The 23,768-nt window shown below is 44.5% G+C and overlaps 1 protein-coding gene and 1 non-coding gene across 2 annotated transcripts in view; both read right to left on the reverse strand.

Moving 5' to 3' along the window:
* The window catches only part of LOC148827801 (scavenger receptor cysteine-rich type 1 protein M130-like), a 446,693-nt gene that overhangs the window by 150,795 nt on the left and 272,130 nt on the right, over nucleotides 1–23,768 (reverse strand). The gene's annotated exons all lie outside the window — the stretch shown is intronic.
* Nucleotides 22,077–22,160, reverse strand: trnal-uaa (transfer RNA leucine (anticodon UAA)). The gene has a single exon. It is a non-coding gene; the product is annotated as a tRNA-Leu (tRNA).

Here is a 23,768-nt window from a genome sequence, read left to right on the forward strand (position 1 = left end):
AAACTGGTATCGGGAAAAGTTTCTTAATATTTCTTTTGATTAGCATGCAAGAAAATTTGATCATTACCTATGGAATTTCCCGCCAGCGTGGAGCTTGAATTAACAATCTTGAGATTCAGTGTTCAAGAGTCACAGAAGAGGTCGGCCCGGTCTTCAGTTTGCCAACGATAAGCTCCGGCAGTGCTCCTCTGTAAAGCAGATTGTTCGGATCGGTTATGTGGGATGGCACTTCGATACTAAGATCGTTTGCAGCACACGCATGGTTTCCCCCCTCCATGCAAAAAACATAGACGAAGGAAGCTCTCTTGTCTTGGGCTGCTGACTCCCGGATTTAAAGCGCTCTGGGTGCCTCTAACAAGTCTTTAACAAGCACACTATAAAGAAAGGAATTTCACTTTGCTCACGTCACGCATGGAATGGCGAGGCTACTTGTTCCAATATTATCTAGTCTCACCTCATATGGTGCCGATTCCTGGTTTTCATTTAAGAAAGAGCACTGCAAACACCATAAACAGTGCAAAATGTGTGATGAAAAAAGTCTTTTCCCCCCTTTGTCTAAAGCAAAACACAGCGGAGTCATGCCGAGGGTTGTGAGATCAAGATTTCAGTGGAGCACTGTCGTCTACGTCTTAAGCTACATGAGTTGGACATCCTCTTGTACACGGAAAGCAGATTGAGATCCTCTGACATGAAAAGTGCCAGATAAAAGCCATTTCTCATCCTTTCTCTTAGTGGTGGAGCTATCGCATGTAAATGAGGCAACTTGCAAGGCGAGCAGGCTCGGTGCACACTGAACGCAGATGTCTCAGAGCAGTTGAGACGTGTCCAAGTGGCGGTCAAAGGGCAACCCTTCGCTGGCGCCATGGCTTAGTTGGCTAAAGCGCCTGTCTAGTAAACAGGAGATCCTGGGTCCGATTCACAGCAGTGCCTTTCTTCCTGTCTTACTGTACAGAATTTATCCTTACGGGCAAATCCCATACCTTTTAACTCAGGTGAATGCAAGTGTTCGTTTCCTTTCTGGAACAACTTGTTTTGAAAGAAATCTATACAGCTTGCGAAAGATGAAACACAAATCTTGCTTATCAGTGAAGAAGAGGTGCTCCCAGCAGGCCAGCTAATACCAGCAAAGTTTTTTTTTCACCCTGACCCAGAGAATGGAGAAAAGCGAGGCGCCTGTGGCTCTGCAGTGTAATCAGTTTGCGAGTTCGGCGGTTAGCTGAAACAGTGGTAAATGGAGCTCGCCCCAGCCCGTCCTCATACTTTTAAAGAGGATAAAAAATTAACTTCGCCGCCATTACTACCAGCTTTAAAAGACTGCCATCGGCATGGAAAAAAACACACTACAGATGACTTTTCTGGAACCGAAGCAGAGATTCCTTTTCGAACCAACTGATAAAGCTCAGCCAGTGAATACAGAATTTAACAGAATGTGAAAGCACGATCAACTTTGTAACTGCAACCACAGGAAAAACAGCAAGAAGCAGACTCCATTCCCCATTTAAATCTGTCGTGCGAGGCATGCTTTTTGAACGCATGAAGTAAATCCCACGATCGCTTTTGAACTTGGACAAAGTACTTCCAAGGAGCGCTATGCGTAAAGATTTAACAAGCTCAACCCCCGCCAACGATTCGGTGTGAAGAAGCAGAACATTCAAGTTTCACAGACAGAAGTAGCACGCCAGTACAACCAACATTAAAGCGGAGGGCACACTACGATTTGCATTGACACAAAAGTGATCTCGGCAGACGTCATTCCCTGCATAATGCAAAAAGTGGCAAAACGCATTTAGGTTGAGAGGACGCAAGAAGGTTTTCGGTTTCTGCCTTGATGTCAAGCTGAGAAAGTATCTTTAAACACTTTGCTTAGTTTCTCGAGAGACTGCCAAAAAGCAGCTCCCTCCCTTTCATCTGAAGTCAGCTGAAAGGGGGTCTGGACATAAGCACCTGGCAGCGGTGGGATTCAAACCCACACCCCCGCAGAGACTGGAGTCTTAGTCCAGCACCTTAGACTGCTCGGCCACGCTACCTGCTGTGCCCTCTCTCTTTGTCTCATTACTTGCCTGGAGGAAGCCGGGTGGGTTTTGCTCTTGTCGCCCGACAGAGTGGCGTTATGACCGTGGAACCGACTGCACCTGCTTTTTCTGAGATGCTTGCCCTCTCATGGCGAGATCTCGACTTCTTTAACACCTCTGGATAAAGATCTTCTGTGGAGCAGGTTTCAGACTTCTGCATACAGCACCCTTGATGTCATTTTATTTTTACAGCAGCCGCATCCGGAAAGTTGTGTCTTTTACTTTTTATTTGAACAACAAAACTACATACAATACAAACGAGCACATAAAACGTATCAAGAAAATTGTCAGGGGTTCATGCTATAATACTGTACTGTTTTCAGGTTCCCTCTGGAAAAGGACAAGTGGCGACATGATAGTAAACCAAGCGACAGCTTTATTCTTTTATCTAAACCACACAAAACCAAACACAGGACATACACACACATGAGGAGACTGATGGAACACGTTCACATCGTTAGGGTGGTAATTACTTAACAACAGGCTATACACTTATAAGGCTAGACGGTACCATGAATGCCTAGGTGCGCTTCCTCCTCACCACCGGGCCAGGGGGGTTACACTGTCCCCACCTGAAGCGTCTGGCATCCCGCCGACATCGAACTCCCCCCTCAGGCTATACTCATACTAGGCTAAAGGCTGTGGAACTCTGCGTGAGCAGCTGTTATGAAGCGGTGGTGGCCGGCGGCCCGCGGTCACCCCATTGTCGGTCGGCTCCGGCCCTGGCTGCTCCTCCGGAGCCTCCCCGCGGGGCTCCTCCTCCCGGTCCCGGTAGGGGGCCAGGCGGTCTCGGTGCAGAACCACCACTCTCCCCCGGTAGCAGACCTTGCCTACCACCCCGAGGACCTCAGCGGCCCCCTCCCACAAAGGCGCCAGCTTAGGGCTGAGGCCTTTGCGGCGGCGCGGGCTGTAAACTCAAACCAAGTCCCAGGGCTGGATGGCAGGCCCCCTGCAGCGCAGGTCGTAGTTCTGCCGGACTCCCACCTGAGTCAGATGGGTCCGCGTAAAGCTGTGCACCCGCTGCATCCACTGCTGCAGGTCCTACTTGTAGTCCAGTCCAGCTGGTGGTGCCAACTCCTCTCCGGGCGGCGGGCCGAAGACCAGGTCCACCAGGGTTCGCATTTCCCGGCCCAGCATGAGTGAGGCCAGGGTACACCCGGTAGATTCCTGGACAGTGGTCCGATAAGCCCAGAGCTCGAGGGGGAGGTGGCGGTCCCAGTCCCGTTGGTGCCAGGACACCAGGGAGGCCAGCTGGGTGGCGAGCATCCGATTAAACCGCTCCACAGACCCGTCGCTCTGGGGATGCAGTGGGGTGGTCTGAGTCTTGGAGATCCCCAGGCGCTGGCACACTCTGGCGAAGACCTGGGACTCGAAGATAGGCCCCTGGTCACTGTGTAACTCCTCCGGCACCCCCAGCCTGGCAAACATCCCCTCCAGTTGTGCATCGGCCACCGTGGGGGCACTCTGGTCCGGGAGGGCATAGGCCTCCGGCCACTTCGTGAAATAGTCCATTGCTACCAGGACATAGCGGTTTCTGGCCTCGGCCTAAAACGTCCACCCCCACCCGCTCCATAGGAGCCCCTGCCTGGTGTTGTTGGAGAGGGGACCTTTCTGCGCCATGCACACCGCACACGTTCGGCAATACCGCTCCACGTCCCGGTGGCAAAGACCCCAATAAAAATGGCCTCGGAGACGCTGCAGGTTTTTTTACAGCCGAAATGCCCCACGCCCGGCTGGCCATGCACCACTCTGAGCACAGCTGCGCGGAGCGACTGTGGCACCACCAACTGTCACCGTATCTCGCCACTGGAGGGTGCCTGCCACCCCCGGCGCAGCACCCCATCCTTTACCTCCAAGGCCTCCCACAGGGCGCAGAGGGCCTTGACGGACTTTGGGTGAGGGGCAAGCTCCTCTTGCATAGGCCGCGCTCCTGCTGCCTTCCAGCGGAGCACCGGCCCCACATCTGGATCAGCTGCCTGTCGCTGCACCACGTCTGACAGACCCACCCCCAGCAGCTCCTCCAGGGCCGTGGCCACGGCGCTAGACTCCGCCACGGTGCGGACGGCCCCTCACACTGCTCCCGCTGGGCGCAGTAGCAGCAGTCCGCTGCCTCACAAGGGCACCGCGAGAGAGCGTCGGCATTGAGATGGCGAGATCCCGCACAGTGTACGACAGTGAAGTCGTACTCCTGCAGGACCTCTGTCCATCGCACCATCTGCCTCTCCGGCTCCTTAAAGTGGAACAGCCAGGTGAGGGACGCATGGTCGGTCCTCAACCGTAATCGGGTCCCGAACAGGTACGGCCTGAAGTGGCGGACCACTGCCATCACCAGCAGCTCGTGACGGGTCACGCAGTAGTTCCATTCAGCCTTATTCAAAGCCCGACTGTAGTAGGCAACTACCCGCTCCCCATCTGGCCCCTCCTGTGCCAACACCGCGCCCACCTCCGAGACACTCACGTCGGTATCTAGGATATACTGTAACCACGGATCGGGGTAGGCTAGCAGGGGGGCCCCCACCAGAGCTTCACGTAACCGTCCGAAAGCCGTCTCGCAGCCCGAGTCCAAGTCAAAACGGCGGCCCTTGTCGGTGAGGCAGTGCAACGGGGGAGAGATGCTGGCAAAATCCCGGACGAACCTCAGATAATACAAAGCCAACCCCAGAAAGCTGCACAGCTCTGCGACGGTGCGGGGAGTCGGCCATCCCCTCACTGCAGCAACCTTACCTGGGTCTGTAGCCACCCCTCGCGGTCCAAAAACATGTCCGAGGGAGGTCCCTTCCCGCCGCAGGAGCTCTCACTTGTGGTGCGGATGCAGGCCAGCACTGCCTGGAGGTTCGTCAAGGCCTGGTCGAAATCCTGGGCATGAACCAGCAGGTCGTCCAGATACAGCACGGGTTCCACGGGACCGATGCCAGCACCCTCTCCATCAGCCTCTTAAAAATCGCCGGGGCATTGCACAGGCCAAAGGGAATGACAGTAAAGTGCAAGAGGCCCTGGCCAATGGAAAAGGCCATCTTCGAGCGAGCATCGGGAGTGAGCGGTACCTGCCAGTAGCCGCAGCAGTGGTCCAGGGAGCTGAACCAGGTCGACCCGGTGATCCAAGGCGTCGTCTATCCTCGGCAGTGGGTAGGAATCCTTCCGGGTGACCTCGTTCAGCTTGCGGTAGTTAACGCAGAACCTCCACGAGCCGTCTATTTTTTGGACCAGTACAGCCGGCGCCGTAGGCTCGCGGAGGGCTCAATCACCCCTGCTGCGGCTATCTCCCAGATCTTTTCCTTGGTGGCGGTCCGCTTGATGTGAGCCATGCGTCCAGGTGGGATGCGGATGGGCCGAGCGTCGCCGGTCTCGATGTCATGTTGAAACAGGGCAGTTCGGGTGCAGTCTTCATCTCTCGCCACAAAGAGGTCCTCGTTTTGGGCGAGTAGCACCTGGAGCCGCTGCCACTCGTCCGGATCAAGGCCCTCGCAGCTTCGCTGGTAGAGGTCCTCAATGGCGCATCTCGCTTCCACGCAACGCTCGGCCCCCGCCGCCGCCGCCTTGTCTGGCCCCCCGGGTGACTCAGGGGCAGGAACCGGCACGCCTGCTCCCCGGCTCGCAGGCCCAGTCCGCCCCGGCGACTGCTGCTGCTGCTCTCTACCTGCTCCGCGGTACTATGAGTGTCTAGGTGCTCTTCCTCCTCACCATCGGGCGAGGGCATTACAATACTTACGAGGAAGACATCGCTCTCTCCGACCCCCGAAATCGTGTCCCGAAACACCATGCTGGAAGCCGATGTGTGCTGTGATTCCTTTACGAAGCAGAAATGACCACCGAGGAGCCGAGAGATCATTTCAGCATTTCTCGTCTGAACGGAAAACACAAACGACCAACGCGGAATGACTTGCTTTTGACACTTTTCAAAGCGTTCTTTGTGCACGACGACTGCGCCGCCTAGCAGATATAAATGGGTTGTACAACTTTGAACTAGCAAATGTAAGAGGGCTAAGCCCTGTAGTGTGCTCTCACGAGGCACCAGTTCTGTAGGGTTTGGGCATTTACTGGGACAATTATTAATTGTAGCAGTTAATCACAAAATTGATTCTTTTAATGGCCTTAGAATCCAACCATGCGATATAACTCAAACAATGCACACACACAGGTACTAATACACGAGGATACATTTATTAATACATAGAATATGCATGTAAACCTAACAGATCTTATCGAGAGGGTTATCAGAATACAAAAGGTATATATTCAATCAGTAACGAAGAGTTACACATATTAAGAGACCATACGTTGAGTATATCATTCATTTCGACCGTTTCGGAAATGAACTTGGTTATAACTTCTACATTGGATACTCAAAACAAGTACATAACTCTTAGGAACTAAATTGATATCAACTGGTTGGGATAACAATTGAATTCTCGAGCTGTAATACATTGAAGTGTAATACTCATCCAATCTCTGGGGATTCAGGTCTCCTGAGGGCTCTCTGGCTCCGTGCCAGGCTGTGCTGTGCGGCTTGCGACGGTGCGCTGCTGATGCTCACTGACCGGCTAGTTAGTGTTGGCTTTAACTAGCAAAGTTTGTGCACAGGAGAAAAGATGACTGTGGGTCCCAGCAAGTCAGGAAGAGGACCGGTTCGTTCCTGATGAAGCGCTAGTTCTGAATAGTGATTCAGCTGTCCAAAGTTCCGACCTGTTCGCGAGACTTGCTGCTGATGCTAACCTCGGGTGGATCCTCTGGTTACTCTCTGGCAACCTCCGCTCTAGACTCTTAGAACAGAGGAAAGTTCTGGCACTCGGACACACTGGCCGTTCCATGGTTGTCCGGGCTGAGTCTCAGGATGTCCTGCCCTTGGGAGCCTTTCTGCTCCTGGGCCATCCTGCCCTGGAATTGTCTCGCATCCCTGGAATTCTCCTTTGAATTCTCTTTAGAAAAGTCCTTCAAATAGTCTTGGAGCTCTGTGTTGCCTGTTTTTAACTGGAGGAACTCATTCATTGGTTGAAAGTTTCATGGGCATCAGAGTCCCACGTGGGTTACTCGGCCCTACCAGTCCCTGATTGGTTGATCAAGGTGAGATATGAGTCACTTACTCCTGACACCTAGGAATGCAGTCCAGATGTCCATCTGGCACTCCCTAGACAGATAGGCGCCAATGGATGACCATTGATCATGATAGCCAGGCTTAGCTAAGTGCATCCCCATTTGGGAGCTGTCCCTTATCAAAAGAAAACATCTTTAAATCAGCCTGCATGAACAGAGAGATGGGGCCTCATTTGGGAAAGGACAGCAACACTTTATTCTGTCTTATTAACAAGCATTACCGCTACAACGCGACTCCCAGAACGCCAGCCGAACAAGTCTCCACAACCGAAGTGCTGTGTCTCTTTTCAGCTGGCAATAAACCTTTCCTAGATCCTTTGCGGACTTGTAAAACTGTCAATGGTCATCCATTGGCGCCTATCTGTCTAGGGAGTGCCAGATGGACATCTGGACTGCATTCCTAAGTGTCAGGAGTAAGTGACTCATATCTCACCTTGATCAACCAATCAGGGACTGGTAGGGCTGAGTAACCCATGTGGGTCTCTGATGCCCATGAAACTTTCAGCCAATGAACGAGCTGAATTTCCTCCATATAAAAACAGGCAACAAAGACAATTCTAAAGAACTATTCAAAGGAGAATTCCAGGGGTGCGAGACAATTCCAGGGCAGGACGGGCCAGGAGCAGAAAGGCTCCCAAGCGCAGGACATTCTCGCAGTGCGCCTCCTGACCATCCTGAGACTCAGCCCGGACAACCACGTAACAGCCAGTGCGTTCGAGTGCCTGAACTTTGCTTTGCTCTAACACTCGAGAGCGGAGGTCGCCACGAGTAACCAAAGGATCCACCCAAGGTTAGCATCAGCAGCAAGCCTCGTGAACAGATCGGAACTATGGACAGCTTAATCATTATTCAGAACTAGCGCTTCATCAGGAATGAACCGGTCCTCTTCCTGACTTGCTGGGTCCCACAGTCATCTTTTCTCCTGTGCACAACTGTGCTAGTTAAAGCCAACACTAACTAGCCCGTCTTCAGAGAGCATCAGCAGCGCACCGTCGCAAGCCGCACAGCACAGCCTAGCACGGAGCCAGAGAGCACGGACTGGACAGCAACAAGCCTGCAACTGCTTCTTTGTGCCTGCACGAGATTTGAATCCCCAGAGATTGGATGAGTATTCAGCTTCACTGCATTACTGCTCGAGAATTCAATTGTTATCCCAACCAGTTGATATCAATTTAATTCCTAAGTGTTATGTACTTGTTTTGAATATCTAATGTAGAAGTTGTAACCAAGTTCAATTACGAAACGGTCAAAATGAATGATATACCAAACATATGTCCTCTTGATATGTGTAACTCTTCGTAACTGACTGAATATATACCTTTTGTATTCTGATAACCCTTCACGATAAGATCTGTTAGGTTTACATGCATTTTATGTATTAATAAATGTATCCTCGTGTACTAGTACCTGTGTGTGTGCGTTGTTTGAGTTATATTGCATAGTTGGATTCTAAGGCCATTAAAAGAATCAATTTCGTGATTTACTGCTACAATTAATAATTGTCCCAGTAAATACCCAAACCCCTACAGAACTGGTGCCTCATGAGAGCACACTACATAATTGGCGTACCTGGGTGGGCGTGGTAAGACTGAAATGAGTCAACCAAGCGGAATAATTCATATAAAACGCTGCGGGTTTCATACACGACAATACAGTGTGCTGAAAGCCGAAAGGAAAAAAGTTCCCCTTGCTCTTTAAGCAGTGCTTGATTGTTTTGTGATCTTTTGCGATCTACCGGGTTGATTGCATACTTGATCTTGTGGTTTTCTGTGGTAAAACTGTGAGTTCGTACTTAAAAGTAATACTCTTTAAGTTTAACGATGGTTGCTAAAAGGTCTGAATTCGAGTCGCTATTAAGCACTCTCTCTAGCACCGACAGGTCTGACCACGATCTCTTCCATATCTCCGTCAGCGGAGAAGCTAGAAGGATAAATCTCCATTCTCTGAGAGAGCTAGCGAAGGACATAGAGAGATTTGACCTCGCAGTGTCAGAGAATAATATCGAGAGTTATATTCAGGACCTCAGGTATACCCTGCAGTACCTGCCAAATGCCACAGAACAGGAGAAAGTGTTTCTGTTCTGGAAAACTACCAGCAGAGCCGTACATGAGTGGATGGCTAGGCAGATGAAAGAAGTCTGTAATAATTTTGAGGAGCTGTGTCAAGCTCTTATCCAAGAATACAGTGCATTTATTGACCCGACTGCTGCCGTAGCCTCCGCCCTTAACATTAAGCATGAGAGAGCCGAGTCCCCTCGCGAATATTACGAGAGACTTAGATGAAATTATTTTGCAGGGCGAAATGATGAGGGTTGTGAGGAGAACAGAAATTTCAAGGGTTTATTCATTGCAAATCTCCATCCATCAGTCAGAAAGATGATCGTAATGCATACAGATGCACAGACCATGAAAATGACTGATATTAGGAGATTTGCGCAGAAAGCCTTGGAATATGATGTCCAAAGGCGCTCCAAGCAAAAGGCTGTTAAAGCGACTGTGTTCGCCATCAGAGGCAGCAGGGTTAATCCCCTCCTGCTCGAAGGAGCACAGGCTCCTGAGCTGGCTAAGCCCCGTTCCAAAGCAGGCACACAGGACCTCACCCAGCGTCCTAAATGCCATGAGAACACCGGGGGAGGGAAAGAGCTAGAAAAGGCTGAACAAAAAAGATTCAGTAGCCGCCCACCTGGCCAGGCTTGAACAAGATTTATTAGGACAGGGACAATCGCTCCCCAAGGCTGCCGGAAGCGTGAATGAGCTGATACTCTCCACTGGAGGAGGCGGAGACCCGCCCCCTCGCCCTCCCTCAGTCTATCTGATTGAGCAGAAGGGTTCCTGCCTGGATGAGGCCAGCCACTCCCAGAGTGCTGACTCCACCCCTGAAGTCACAGAGCAGGCAGTAAAACAGAGAGGAAAAGCAAGAAGCTTTTACCTCAAGACTGCCATGGGAGATGTCTTACACAGTGAGACAGTGATTGACATTGAAGTTGAAAGGTGTTTGATGTCACACGGCAAGCTCAAACGGGTAGAAAAAGAAAAGGGCATGCGACTCAGAGTGGAACCTTTGGTGGATCACCAGAAAAGCAAAGTGTGGAAACAGGTCAAGGCTCCTCAGCCTTCTGTACAGAAGGAAAGGGGTGCCAAGAGGCAGACTGTGCTCACACAGTGCCCACCGAACACAGAAGCCCATGTGAAGATTCCTTCTGTTCACTCTGGACAAGAAATAAAAATATTTTATAATAGACCTCTAAAGTTATCCGTATAATAGACCTCTAACCATATACGTATAATAGTCCCCTAAAGTTATCCGGAACTCTAACCATATATGTATAATAGTCCTCTAAATTTATCCGTATAATAGAACTCCAACCATTTACGTATAATGAACATCTAATCATAGACGTATAACTGACGTATAACAATAGACGTATATTAGAATTTCATTCTAGACGAATTGCGGACCACATTTAGACGTCTAAGGTATGCGTTTAATAGACGTATATTATACGTCTTTTGCCCACTGGGAATGGCAAGATCATATTTGGAGTCAAGCATTTGTTACTTCTTATGCAGAGCCGTCGACTCGGAAAGCACTGCCGAGCGCAATAAGGAATTGTGGCTTCAGATCGCTGTAACTTAGAGTTGCCTTAGTCTGTTCATGCTGCCTACACGATTTGAATTGCTGGCATTTTCTGCAAGCGTTCCATTCTGAGGTTTCATGAAATACCTTACATTTGAGACAACACTAAAATATTTCATTTCGGTTACCTAATACATAGTGCAAACTGTATCTGCATGGGAATCCTTTGGCTCATGAAGCCATTTGTTATTCTGTTGTGAGGTGTGAGGGGCAGAATGCAAATCGAGTTGGTGAATAGAAAATGAAACAGGAGTCACATCTTGAGCTACGAATTCCAAAAAGTATGAAAACCTGTGCATTTTAACAGTGCAGAATACTCTGCAAATTGCACTGAGTTGCTTGCTTACTTCTGCTGCTTTTACAGTCATTCACTGTCAGCAAGCACTGGAACAATTCAAGAGAGGTAAAAACAGAAGCTGTCAGGAGTGGGAGTTGAACCCACCCCTCCATTTGGAGACCAGAACACCCAAGCCAGCTAGAAAGACACACACCCTAGAGTTTGGCACCTTAGACCACTCGGCCATCCTGACAAGTGAGAGTAAAAGGTGTGCTGAATGCACCAGTAGTTGACTAAACTGAATTTCTTCCCTGAAATGATTTGCTTGTGAAGAGCCAAGTTGCTTTGAACGGATCTTGGAAATCAAATATGAGGATGGATTCAGAGTGTGCTTTCCAAAGTTTGTGTAACATTTTCCTTTGCTAGGGTACAGTTATCTTCCCAATCCTGATTACGTAAAACCGGGTCCCATCATATAAAACAGCTTTTCTTCCTGGGGAACAAAGGTTGTTTTCAATATTTCTAATTTTGGTTTCAAGATTGCAATTTAGTGTGATTTTAAGAAATTATTTAACATCATATGTGATCTAATTTTCCGGAGCAAATGCGTTTTTCTATTGTAATCTCTTGTGAATGTGTGCATAGGTTTCATGGTTTCAATATAAGACTATAAAATGTCTTCTTTGTATTATTCTGTAGTAATTTGTGAAAAGACAATAAAGTTCTTAACAAATCCCATATATTTGATTTCTGCATTCTGTTAAGGCTATAACAGATAACTTTTCTCTACAATTTTGAGACAGAGTAACAAGTAGAGACGTTTTGCAAGTTACTTTACAATCTAGATAAAATAACATGGCGGTGAATAAGGAAGCCACAGTAGGTTTAGAAGACCGACAACTTAGCTCTTGGCCACCATCTCATTGCATTCAAAGTCTCAGCCTACTATACTATGTTGAATCAACGCTAGTAATATTACTGTTGTAATAGAGGAGAGCTGGCGACCCTTAAGTTCAAGATTGTGGATTCAAGGGTTGTTTGTGTCCTTTCTGATCCTTCTAAGCTTTTAGTTGGACAGTTCAAGCAGGATGTTATAGGGTACAGTGACCCCGAGTGCCTTATGACCTTTGCCTGATTCAGCTTTCTTTCCATTTTGAGCCTCGATTCAGATATTGCTCTGAAAGCATCGGGCGAGCAAGAGTGTGTCTGACTCGAGGAAGATCTGCTCACAAGTATTAAATACTTCAGCATTTACTGTTTGAATACCACACTTTGTTAAAACACGGCTGCTTCTTAAGCTAATGGGTAGCGTTTTTTGAGCAGGCATTGTATAGTTAATGCTGTTATTAATAAAACCTTAAATTCACATAATGGAATTTTGATGGCGCAAAATAGTCTAGCTCCTGTACAACTGTACATGCCCGCTGATTAGAGCTTAAAACTACAGTAGCAAGAGTAGCAATAATGGCAACAACGAGTTCGGCATTTCTCATGTCTTCTGCAGAGCCATCTTATTGGAATGCACTGCCCGAGATAAAAGAGGACTTGTGGCTTCGTTTTTACAGACTGCTGCGTTGCTCTGTTCATGCAGACTACACGCTTTAAATTTATGACATTTACTGCAAGAGTTGATTTTCCAGGGTTTTTTTTAATTCTTCGCATTTGAGCACGCACTAAAATATTTCATTCAGGTTCGCCGAATACATCATGAAACCGGTATTTCCAACGGTCTTACATGAAACCTTTTTGTTATTCGGTTCTGAAGTTTGAAAATGAAAATGAAAAGGGGGTCACCTTCATAGGCTTGAAAGAAGTCCAAGCCACATAAAAACCCGCGAATTCTCACAAATTGCCTTGTGCTGCACCTTTCTTCTGCTGCTTTTATAATTCGGGCTTCAACATTTGAATGCATACCTTACTGCTGCTAATCACATTCACGTGTTTACGAAGCTTTTTTCTGTCCGTTATGTTCTTGCTAAGCAGTTTCTCCGTTTTCCTCCTATTGTGATTGTCAGCGAGCACAAGACTGGAACAGTGTAAGACATGGTAAAACGCCTTACTATCGGCAGTGGGATTTGAATCCGCGCCTCTATTTGGAGAGCGGAACACAAAGCTTAAAAGACGCTAATCTATGAAATCGTTATTTTAAACCATTCGACTATCCTGAAGAAATGTACGCTGAATGCACCAGTTGCATCCGATTTTCCGTAACTTTAGTACGATTGACACAACTGGAAGAACACAATTTATGGCGTTTTTAAGACTTGCAGGCAGACAATGTTTTGTTCCACTACTTATATAATTTTATCGTTTACTCGTTTAAAAAAAAAAAACCGCGGTCTTCTCGTTCCTAAGTCAGATTTTAAGTGCTTTCGAACCTTACTTCCAACTTAGACTGACAGCTCACCCGATCTGTTTGTGATCAGACCATGGAGTGGGGGGCTGTACCAAACGCACGTTCCTTTCTAATGCTGAGACGATCATTCGGAAGATGGGTGTGAAGAGAGACAAGCCTTGTCGACTGAAAAACAAGGCAGGATATGCAAGAATACTAATCACTGGCGACAGTTATGCTCTCTTACTATTGAAACTCCTACATTGCGAGTTTTTTGAAGACTTTGAAACTAAAGGAAAGCGGTGACAAATGAAACAGGCACAGGTGGGGTTTAAACAAACGATCTTCAGTTTACGAGACCGACGCCGTACCACTTGGCCACCGCGCCTTCAAGTAAACATGGGAATAATGTTGTTCAAATTATTTTTTTCTGAATCTGGGTTCCATCGCCTGGAGGCAGCAACAACAATAAAAGGGATACTTAACAAGGAGATACGCTGTAGCAGTGTGACTCCAACAGATGCTCCTGAAGAGACTGGAGGTTTGAGTCAGCTCCTTAGAGCGCTCGGCCGCGTTACTCTCAACAGCGGCTCTTCAGCTCTTGTTGTTTGACCTAGTGGTTTTATAACGCGTGGAAACTGTCACGACCACCAGGCAGTCAAGACCAAAGCGTAAGCGAGCTAATCAGCCCCAGCGGCGGGTGATTATTAGCAAGCGCCGCCGCACGAGTTAAACCACCTGCGCACACCCACTGTGCGGTGCGCACTGCTATGTAAACCATCTTCACCTGCTTCACACTGCTTGGTATTGAGTCTACTCCTTGAGAGCTCTACCTGGCGTTTTTCCCCCGTACCTCGTTTATTCTGGATTTTGGATTCCCCTTCTGCCTTTTCGACTTTGCACCTCGCCTCTCGCCTCGGACTGTCTGCTGCCGGAGAACTTCCTGGATTACGACTTGCCTTTCGCCTTTTGACTACGACCTTGCCTCTCGTTTTGGTTTGTTCGCCTGCCTCATCTATCACCCGTGCCTGCGTCTGCACAGGATCCGTGTATCTTCCCACCAGGGATTCCTAACAGAAACGACCGCAACTTCGTTTTCTGAGATGCTTTCTCTCACGAGGTGAAACCTCGACTTCTTTGGCACCTCTGGATATACTTCTTCTGTAGAGCAGGCTTTCACACCTTAGCTTATAGCACCCTTCAAGTCATTTTATTTTTATAGAAAGACGCATTCCTGTTTTAAAAATGCTTTATGAGGCGTGTTTGATTAAACGGACAGTTTTCTAATTGTAGAATGCAGATCTGTGCAGCAATTGTACTGGATTTGACTGGGATTCTGAAATACTTCTTGCAAAGGTATTTAGACTTTCATGAACCTATACTAAAAAACAGACCTGAAACTCCCTAGCTTCCAATCTCTGATGTTACTGTCCTGAAACTCGGACGTGATGTTCTGCAGACATGCAGTGTCCCTTTACTCTCGTTGTTTTCAAAACGACCTCCGTTGTCGGGCGCAGTTGAAGTGGAACTGGCCTGACCGCACAGGAAAGTACGGAATGATAAAATGTTTCTACGGCTCAAAATGTCCCTAAATGGGACTAGAATGAAATTCTAATATACGTATATCGTTATAAGTCAATTAGACATCTCTGATTAAACAGTATGTCCATTATACATAAATGGTTGAAGTTCTATTATACGGATACGTTTAGAGGACTATTATACCTATATAGTTAAAGGTCTATTATACATCAAAGATAGGTCTTATAGGTGTAGAAACTAGTAAATCAAGCCAATGAATTGGTTTAGAAACTTATTCTGAAAATATACAATTATTCACGCCTGAAAAATATGTAGTTCCAATTATGCGTTTTATACAATATTGTAATAAACATGATAATGTTTATTACAATATTGTTTATTACAATATATCATAAAAAACGCAACTAGTAAACTTCAGCTACAAATTATAGTAACATGGGAATATATATATATATAGTAATGACAAACACAAACTAATTACATTAACACGCTAATATTTAACTCAAAACCACATTTCGATTCAAATATAAGTTTTAAAAATCACAACTTCTATATTTCCACGAAAATATTTTTAATTTAGCACAAACACTACTTTCTAATAAAGACAGAATTAAACTGTTCTGTGTCTCATGGTGATCCTCCTCTCGATACTAATGAAATGTTTAATATGATCCCTCGAGAAAAAAAAAGTGTCAATATCGGCCTGGAACGTTTGATGCCCCATCAAACATTTTGTAATTTCCCCGGAAGTTCATACTGTAGAAACGTGATTCGTTGCTTAAATTCAAGGGAAACAATACTCGCTACACCCCTTCGATAGCTCAGTTGGTAGAGCGGTGACTGTAGGGGAAATAGTGAAGCCTCCTTAGGTCGCTGGTTCGACTCCGGCTCGAAGGAATGTGCCTTTTGTGAACTTTAATCAAAGAGATAAAATAGCAAATCTTTTTCACTCAGACGTTGATCAAAAGCTTAATAAACCACGAAGCAGAGGCTCTTGTTCTGAATTAAACTCCCATCTGATTGTCTTGTTTTGGCCAAAATCTGATCTTTGAATTAAGGGACTACTCTGTCTGCTTTGTAATTCAAAAGTATATACAAATGTCACGTTTTTTTAGATATAAAGGTGTTCTCTGTTTTCAAAGGAAAGGATATGTACTTAATTGGCTTTATGATTTGGTATTGATTTTGTATCGTTATATTATTAAGTTTGTGTTTTTTGTGTTTTTAACGTATTGTGGACTTTTTTTGTGGATTTTTGAAACAAATGCTTACAAAGGCAAACAAGGCACACATCTGTTTATACCAGCGGTGAATTGTACATTTTTATTTACAAGCTACTCTGCACTTTTGGGAATATAACAGCTTCGATATAAAGTGGCAAAAATATAAAAGGGGAAAATACCCCGGACTGCCTGTAAAGCCCTCGTTGTAACTGTTGTTTTATTGTTAAATACGGCGTACTGTGCACGAAATGTTGCAGAAACACAATCTGCTATTTTAATAATTATTATTTTAATAATTTGATAAGTATGAGGCCCCGGATCCAAATATTCAGTTCTGATTTTTTTAAAGTGATATCTTCCCTTCCTCTCGTGGAAATCACACGATGTGAGCAATTGTTTTTTGTTCTTTTTTTTTTTCACGTTGCGATCCACAGAGCCTCAGACGCCCAGTCTGACAGCAACCAAACCTGAATGGATTCTGTTGGGAGCTGGACTGAGCTCATTCGCTGTGCTAAAAACAGAATCAGCTCCTCCCCGAGCACCATCTACAGCTGCTGGATGGTACTCTGCGTCCTGCTGCCCCAGCAATTATTTTGACGAAAGACAGATTACTTGTGCGCTTCTAACCTTCTCGCAGCTACAGGCGAGACTGAAGCTGACGATATGAAGGCACGCGCTGGTACACCTTCTCTAACTTTCACAATCGCGATAAACATTTTTTTAAAGACCTTTGAAAAACTAGTGTAACGCCCTCGCCTGGTGGTGAGGAGGAAACGCCCCTAGGCGCTCGTAGTACCGCTGGGCATGCTGGGAGTGGTAGTCGGGGAGAGTGTGAGGGTCAGCACGATGACCAGCGGCTGACCCTACCTGTGTAAATAATGTCCTAGTAATTCTAGTGCCCTGTGTAGTCCTGTAAAAGTGTAGTGTGTTGTTAGGTAATTACCACCCTAAAGTTGTGTATGTGTTCCGTCAGTCTCCTTATGTGTGCGTAGATTCTGTGTTTGGTTTTGTGTGGGAAAACGAATAAAGCTAATGCTTGTTTGTTAATTGCGTCTCCACTCGTCCTTGTTCTGAAAAGAACCTGCAAAACGCTACACTAGATATAGATAAAACTAGATAAAAAACATGAGCTTTATCGGTTTTTTCATTAATCGATTTTGAATCAAATTTGATCTTTTTACATTGCATTTTACATTGAAAAAAGCGTGCATACCTAATCCACCAACAGACAGAGCAATATTTTACGTTGCCTTCCAGAGCTTCCAGCGTGTGATGGATTTAGATGGGCGTCTGTATGATACCACTACAGCACTGGCGCAGGTGCAAAATCCACTTTCACAAGACTTTTTCAGTGTCTTTTCCTCTCTCAAATGGACCGAAGCACAGGAGCCAATATAAGAGAAAACGACAGGCGTTTAAACAGAGTATGTCCCAATGTCTGCGACAACGCATTGTGATTTTGTAGAAACGCAAATGGTTTATCATTTAAAAGCCAACATCATTCTTTTTATCCCTGACGCTAATACGCTACCACACATGCGAGCTGTTGTGTGAAAGAAAATTCATATGTGCGTAGGAAGGCAGAATAAAATCCAGAACTGTATTGGTGATATCGATAAACAGGGCTCATGTTCACAACAAAACTTTATTGTATAAAACGTTAAAATTCGTAAATATTTGTTTTAATCGTGCAAAGTGTCTGTTAAACCATTCATGAAGCATTCTTAGGCAAAAAAACACACCATTATATGAGAAAATATATTTACTATATGTGCATTTAACTTACTTTTTAACAATTTCAGTTTCAAGGTCAATGAAAATTGTTTCCCTGCTTTTTTGTCATAAATACACAAGCTTGTTATGTCTTGTGTCAGAAATAAACTGCATGAAATTTGCTAAAGCAACAAAACGTAAGTGCGACAAAGAAGACAAACATTTGCGTTTATAGTGCAATGTTATCTCGAGCCTTTAAAATTACTTTAAACACAATTTGTTTTTCTCTGTGGCTCTAAGGCTTTGCCATTTAGGTGTGCTGTTTTTTTTTTACATGTTGTAAAAAAGTCGCTAAATCATACGAAACATAAAAACTCCAATTGTAAACAATTGACCATTCATATTCCTGAATTTTAAACCTATGGAGTATTTATACCTTGTCTTTGTATTTGTGCATATTACAGAGCTCCTTTTCAAAAGCTGTCAGTATAGATTAGTGCTTAGGTTTCCTGTTTTTTTACCCAGGTGGTCCAGATAAGACTCTTGGTGTATAGGAGCACGTCTGTGTTGCCTTCTGGATTTCAAATGAGCAGCTCAGTGCAGAAAAGAACTCTGTAGATTAGCATGTACATTTGCATGGACAGTAGATTTTTCAGAAAGTGTATTTGGATTATAGCACGTGCCCCTGACGATGTTGTTGATACGTCATATGTGCTCTTTTTTGTATTATATGTATTTTTGTTGTTCAAATAAAAAAATATAAAAAAAAACTTTCAGGATGCTTGCTGCTGTAAAAATATAATGACATCAAGGGCGCTGTACGCAGAGGTCTGAAACCTGCTTCACAGAAGAACTTTATCCAGAGGTGTTAAAGAAAATTGATTTATTTTCCTGACTGCAATGTATGGTGAAGCATAAAATCTAGCTGCATAAATCTCTATTACGTGTCATTTATGAAGGCGTTTCAAATAGCAGCCAGTGAAGGATTAACGCTTTTGGAGCATGTATTATATTCTAAATACTCTTATTTAAATAAGCTTAAATTCGCATACTGTTATTTAGACATCGCAAACCAGTCTGACCTCCTACAACTTTCTGTGCCCGCGGAGTAGATCTTAAAGCAGCTTCAGCCAGAGTAGCAGTAATGGCAACACAGTGCTTGGAGTTCAGCTTTTCTTATTTCTTCTGCAGAACCACCAGCATCGGAATATATTGATCCGCATAAGAAGCGCTTTCGGTTTCTGCTCGTTTTTATTGAGCGCTGCTCTAAACTTTACATTTGCTCGTACTAGTTTTCCCTATGAACAAAAGACATTTCCCTAATTACATGATTTCACTTTTTTCTTTTCAACAAGTAGAAAGAAATAAAATATAATTCCATATAAAAGCCCCAGGCAGGATGGTTGGTGGTCTAAGGCGTTGCATTCAGGTTGCAGTTTCTCCTTGAGGCGTTTGTTCAAATTCCACTTCTGACAAAGAAGTTAGAGTAGAAACGATAAAATCCCTAGGTAGAAAACATCTCTCATTTCACGTGTTTAATGTTAGTTGTCTCAGTGGTTGCCTCGGTGATTGATGGATCTTCTCTCTTGCAGGGCGACGACAAACGTCTTCAGAGAGGGAGTCTCACACGCACGCCTTTTCTTCATCAAGAGCGGAGACAACAGAAACAGACTTCAAACTGAAATGAATTACTTCTTGAGCGTTTATGACCGTCTATAAAAAGCTGAGAGCAGGTGAAAACGTCTTTTGAAATGAGGAAATGTCAACTGACAGTAAACAGAGCTCACGCTGAGCTCCGGACAAGCGCTCCTCGTTAGTACAGTGCTGAGTACCCCCGCTTGTTGCGCGGGAGACCGGGGTATGTTTCTGTGACAGGGCGCTGGTTTAATTTTTTAACAACCTGACTTCCCTTAAAAAGTGTGTACTGTGTACTAAGTTTCGGACTAGTTAGTGCGGTAGAATATGGAGATCATCTCCAGCTCTGAGCTCAAATGCAACAACAAGTCATGCTGAACAAAGTCAGAGCCCAGCTGAATGTGTGCTCAGTGTAGTGCTCAGGACTCAGGAGCATTGTTGAGTTCTAATTAGTATGAACTGCAGGGGTTCTGAATCAGAACATTTCAATTTATCTGATCAGTAAATTAAAATGCAGGACACTGTTAAATAGGATTATTACTGTGTCTCTGTCTCGTTTGTATATAACCGAATGTCCCTCACAGTTTAAAAGATACCAGTAAGGACACACAACTACTAATGTGATACTTATTGGAAATAGTCCCAAAACAAGCACGTCTGGTAGCTGGTAGACTCCTGTAATTTTGCAGTGACAGAACACTTAGAAGATTTGCAATCTATTTAAATATGAATTTATTAAATTTCAGTTCTCTTCACTCCCAGGCATAACTGAACTCTCACTGTCGCATACTAAAGGCTTTACATGCATTAGCTGTGATAAAGCTTCTAATAAACACATAATGAAACTTAGTTTTGTTCCTCATGGTGATCCTCTACTCGATCCAAATGAAATGTTTAATATGATCCCCCGAGAAAAAAAAATGAGTCTATTTCCGCCTGGAATGATTGATGCCTCATCAAACATTTTGTAATATCCCTGGAAGTTTATACAGTAGAATGCTGGTTCGTGGGTTAAATTCAAGGTAAAAAAGACTAAGGAAACGAGTTGGAAACGATGTCGATCTGTGATTTAAATCATCCGGAACATTGCACAACATTGTTTAAATGTGGATTTCTTTTGGATCCACAGGATGATCAGCATGAGCCATCAAAGAGCCTGTAGCTACAAGACGGTTAAAAGCGCACAAGTGATCTGTCTTTGGTCAAAGGAATTGCTGGAGCAGTAGGACGCAGAGCAATATCTAGCAGCTGTAGACGATGTTCGGGGAAGAGATAATTCTGTTTTCAGCACAGGGAGTGAGAATGAGCTCAGTCCGGCTCCCAGCAGAATCCATTCTGGTTTGGTTACTGTCAGACTGTGCGTCTGAGGCTCTTTGGATCGCAACGTGAAAAAAAAGAACAAAAAACATTTGCTCACATCTTGTGATTTCCACGAGAGGAAGAGAAGATATCACAAAAAAAATCAGAACTGAAGATTTGGATCCGGGACCTCATACTTGTCAAATGATTAAAATAATAATTATGAAAATATCAGGTTGTGTTTCTGCAACATATCGTGCACAGTACGCCATTTTTTTCTAAAAATACAGTAGATTGTACTTAATAAAAATGTACAATTCACCGCTGGTATAAACAGATGTGTGCTGTGTTTGCCTTTGTAAGCATTTGTTTAAAAAATAAGTTCACAATATGATAAAAAAAACAGAAAGCACAAACTTAATAATATAACGATACAAAATCAATACCAAATCATAAAGCCAATTAAGTACCTATCCTTTGAAAACAGTGACATTTGTATCTACTTTTGAATTACAAATCAGACAGAGTAGTCCCTTAATTCAAAGATCAGATCTTGGCCAAAACAAGACAATCAGATGTGAGCTGAATTCGGAACAAGAGCCTCTGCTTCGTCGTTTATTGAGCTTTTGATCAACGTCTGAGTGGAAAAGATTTGCTATTTTAACTCTTTGATTAAAGTTCACAAAAGCACCTTCTTTCGAGCTGTAGTCAAAACAGCGACTTAAGGATTCCTAACTGTTTCTAATATAGTCCGCCGCGCTACCAACTGAGCTATCGAATGGATCTAAAGCGCTCCTCTCTGGCACATATTGCCCAATGTAGTGAAATATTCCGGGTGATTAAATTCCAGTTCAACATCAAGTTTCCAACTCGTTTCCTTAGTCTTGTTTACCTTGAATTTAAGCCACAAACCAGGATTCTACTGTATAAACTTCCGGGGATGTTACAAAATGTTTGATGGGGCATCAATCATTACAGGCGGAAATTCACTCCTTTTTTTCTCGAGGCATCATATTAAACATTTCATTTGGATCGTGAAGAGGATCACCATGAGAGACAGAACAAACTGTTTGATTCCGTCTTAACTGGGAGCTGTATCACAGCTAATGAATGTAAAGCCTTCAGTATGCGATAGTGAGAGTTCAGTTATGCCAGGGAGTGGGAGTGAAGAGAACTGAACTGAAATTTAGTAAATTCATATTTAAATAGAGTGTAAATCAAAGTGTTCTGTCACTTTAAACTTATTACAACACTACCAGGAGTGGGGATTGAACCCACGTGGACTTTCGTCCATTGGATCTTAAGTCCAACGCCTTAACCACTCGGCCATCCTGCGCCACCCTACAGTGCGCTGTTGCTCAGATCTTTAACATTTAAATATGATTCAACAATTAAAAAAAATGAAACCAGCGCCCTGTCACAGAAACTTTCCCCGGTCTCCCGCGCAACAAGCAGGGGTACTCAGCACTATACTAACGAGGAGCGCTTGTCCGGAGCTGAGCGTGAGCTCTGTTTACGGTCAGCAGTCATTTCCTCTTTTCCAAAGACGTTTTCGCCTGCTCTCACTAATTAATGTCGGTTTGAAGTCTGTTCCTGTTGTCTCCACTCTTGACGAAGAGCAGCCTTACGTAGGAGACTCCCTCTCTCAAGAATTTTGCCATCACCCTGCAAGAGAGAAGAGCCATCAACCACCGAGGCAACCACTAAGACACTTAACATTAAACACATGAAATGTGAGATGTTTTCTACTTAGTGATGTTATCGTTTCTACTCTAACTTCTTTGTCAGAAGTGGGATTTGAACAAACATCTCTAGGGGAAACTACAACCTGAACGCAACGCCTTGGACCGCCAGGCATCCTGCCTGTGGCTCTTAAATGGAATGATATGTTTTATTTATTTCTACTTGATGATAAGGGAAAGAAAAGTTAAATGTAATTAGGGAAATGTCTTTTTTCATGGGGAAAACAAGTCTGAGCAAATGTAAAGTTTAGAGCAGCGCTCAATAAAAACTATCTGAAACCGGTAGCGCTTCTTATGCGGATCAGTATATTCCGATACCAGTGGTTCTGCAGAAGAAATAAGGAAAGCTGAACTCCAAGCACTGTGTTGCCATTACTGCTACTCTGGCTGTAGCTGCTTTAAGATCTACTCCGCGGGCACAGAATGTTGTATGAGGTCAGACTGGTTTGTGATGTCTAAATAACAGCATGCGAATTTAAGCTTATTTAAATAAGAGTATTTAGAATATAATACATGTTCCAAAAGCGTTAATCCTTCACTGGCTGCTATTTGAAACGCCTTCATAAATGACACGTAATAGAGATTTATGCAGCTAGATTTTATGCTTCACCATACATTGCAGTCAGGAAAATAAATCAATTTTCTTTAACACCTCTGGATAAAGTTCTTCTGTGGAGCAGGTTTCAAAACTCTGCGTACAGCGCCCTTGATGTCATTTTATTTTTACAGCAGCAAGCATCCTGAAAGTTTTTTTTTATATTTTTTTATTTGAACAACAAAAATACATATAATACAAAAAAGAGCACATATGACGTATCAACAACATCGTCAGGGGCACGTGCTATAATCCAATTACACTTTCTGAAAAATCTACTGTCCATGCAAATGTACATGCTGATCTACAGGGTTCTTTTCTGCACTGAGCTGCTCATTTGAAATCCAGAAGGCAACACAGACGTGCTCCTATACACCAAGAGTCTTATCTGGACCACCTGGGTAAAAAAACAGGAAACCTAAGCACTAATCTATACTGACAGCTTTTGAAAAGGAGCTCTGTAATATGCACAAATACAAAGACAAGGTATAAATACTCCATAGGTTTAAAATTCAGGAATATGAATGGTCAATTGTTTACAATTGGAGTTTTTATGTTTCGTATGATTTAGCGACTTTTTTACAACATGTAAAAAAAAAACAGCACAC

The sequence above is a fragment of the Atractosteus spatula genome, chromosome 10 (genome assembly GCF_055471065.1).
Source record: "Atractosteus spatula isolate fAtrSpa1 chromosome 10, fAtrSpa1.hap1, whole genome shotgun sequence".
Lineage (NCBI taxonomy): Eukaryota > Metazoa > Chordata > Actinopteri > Semionotiformes > Lepisosteidae > Atractosteus > Atractosteus spatula.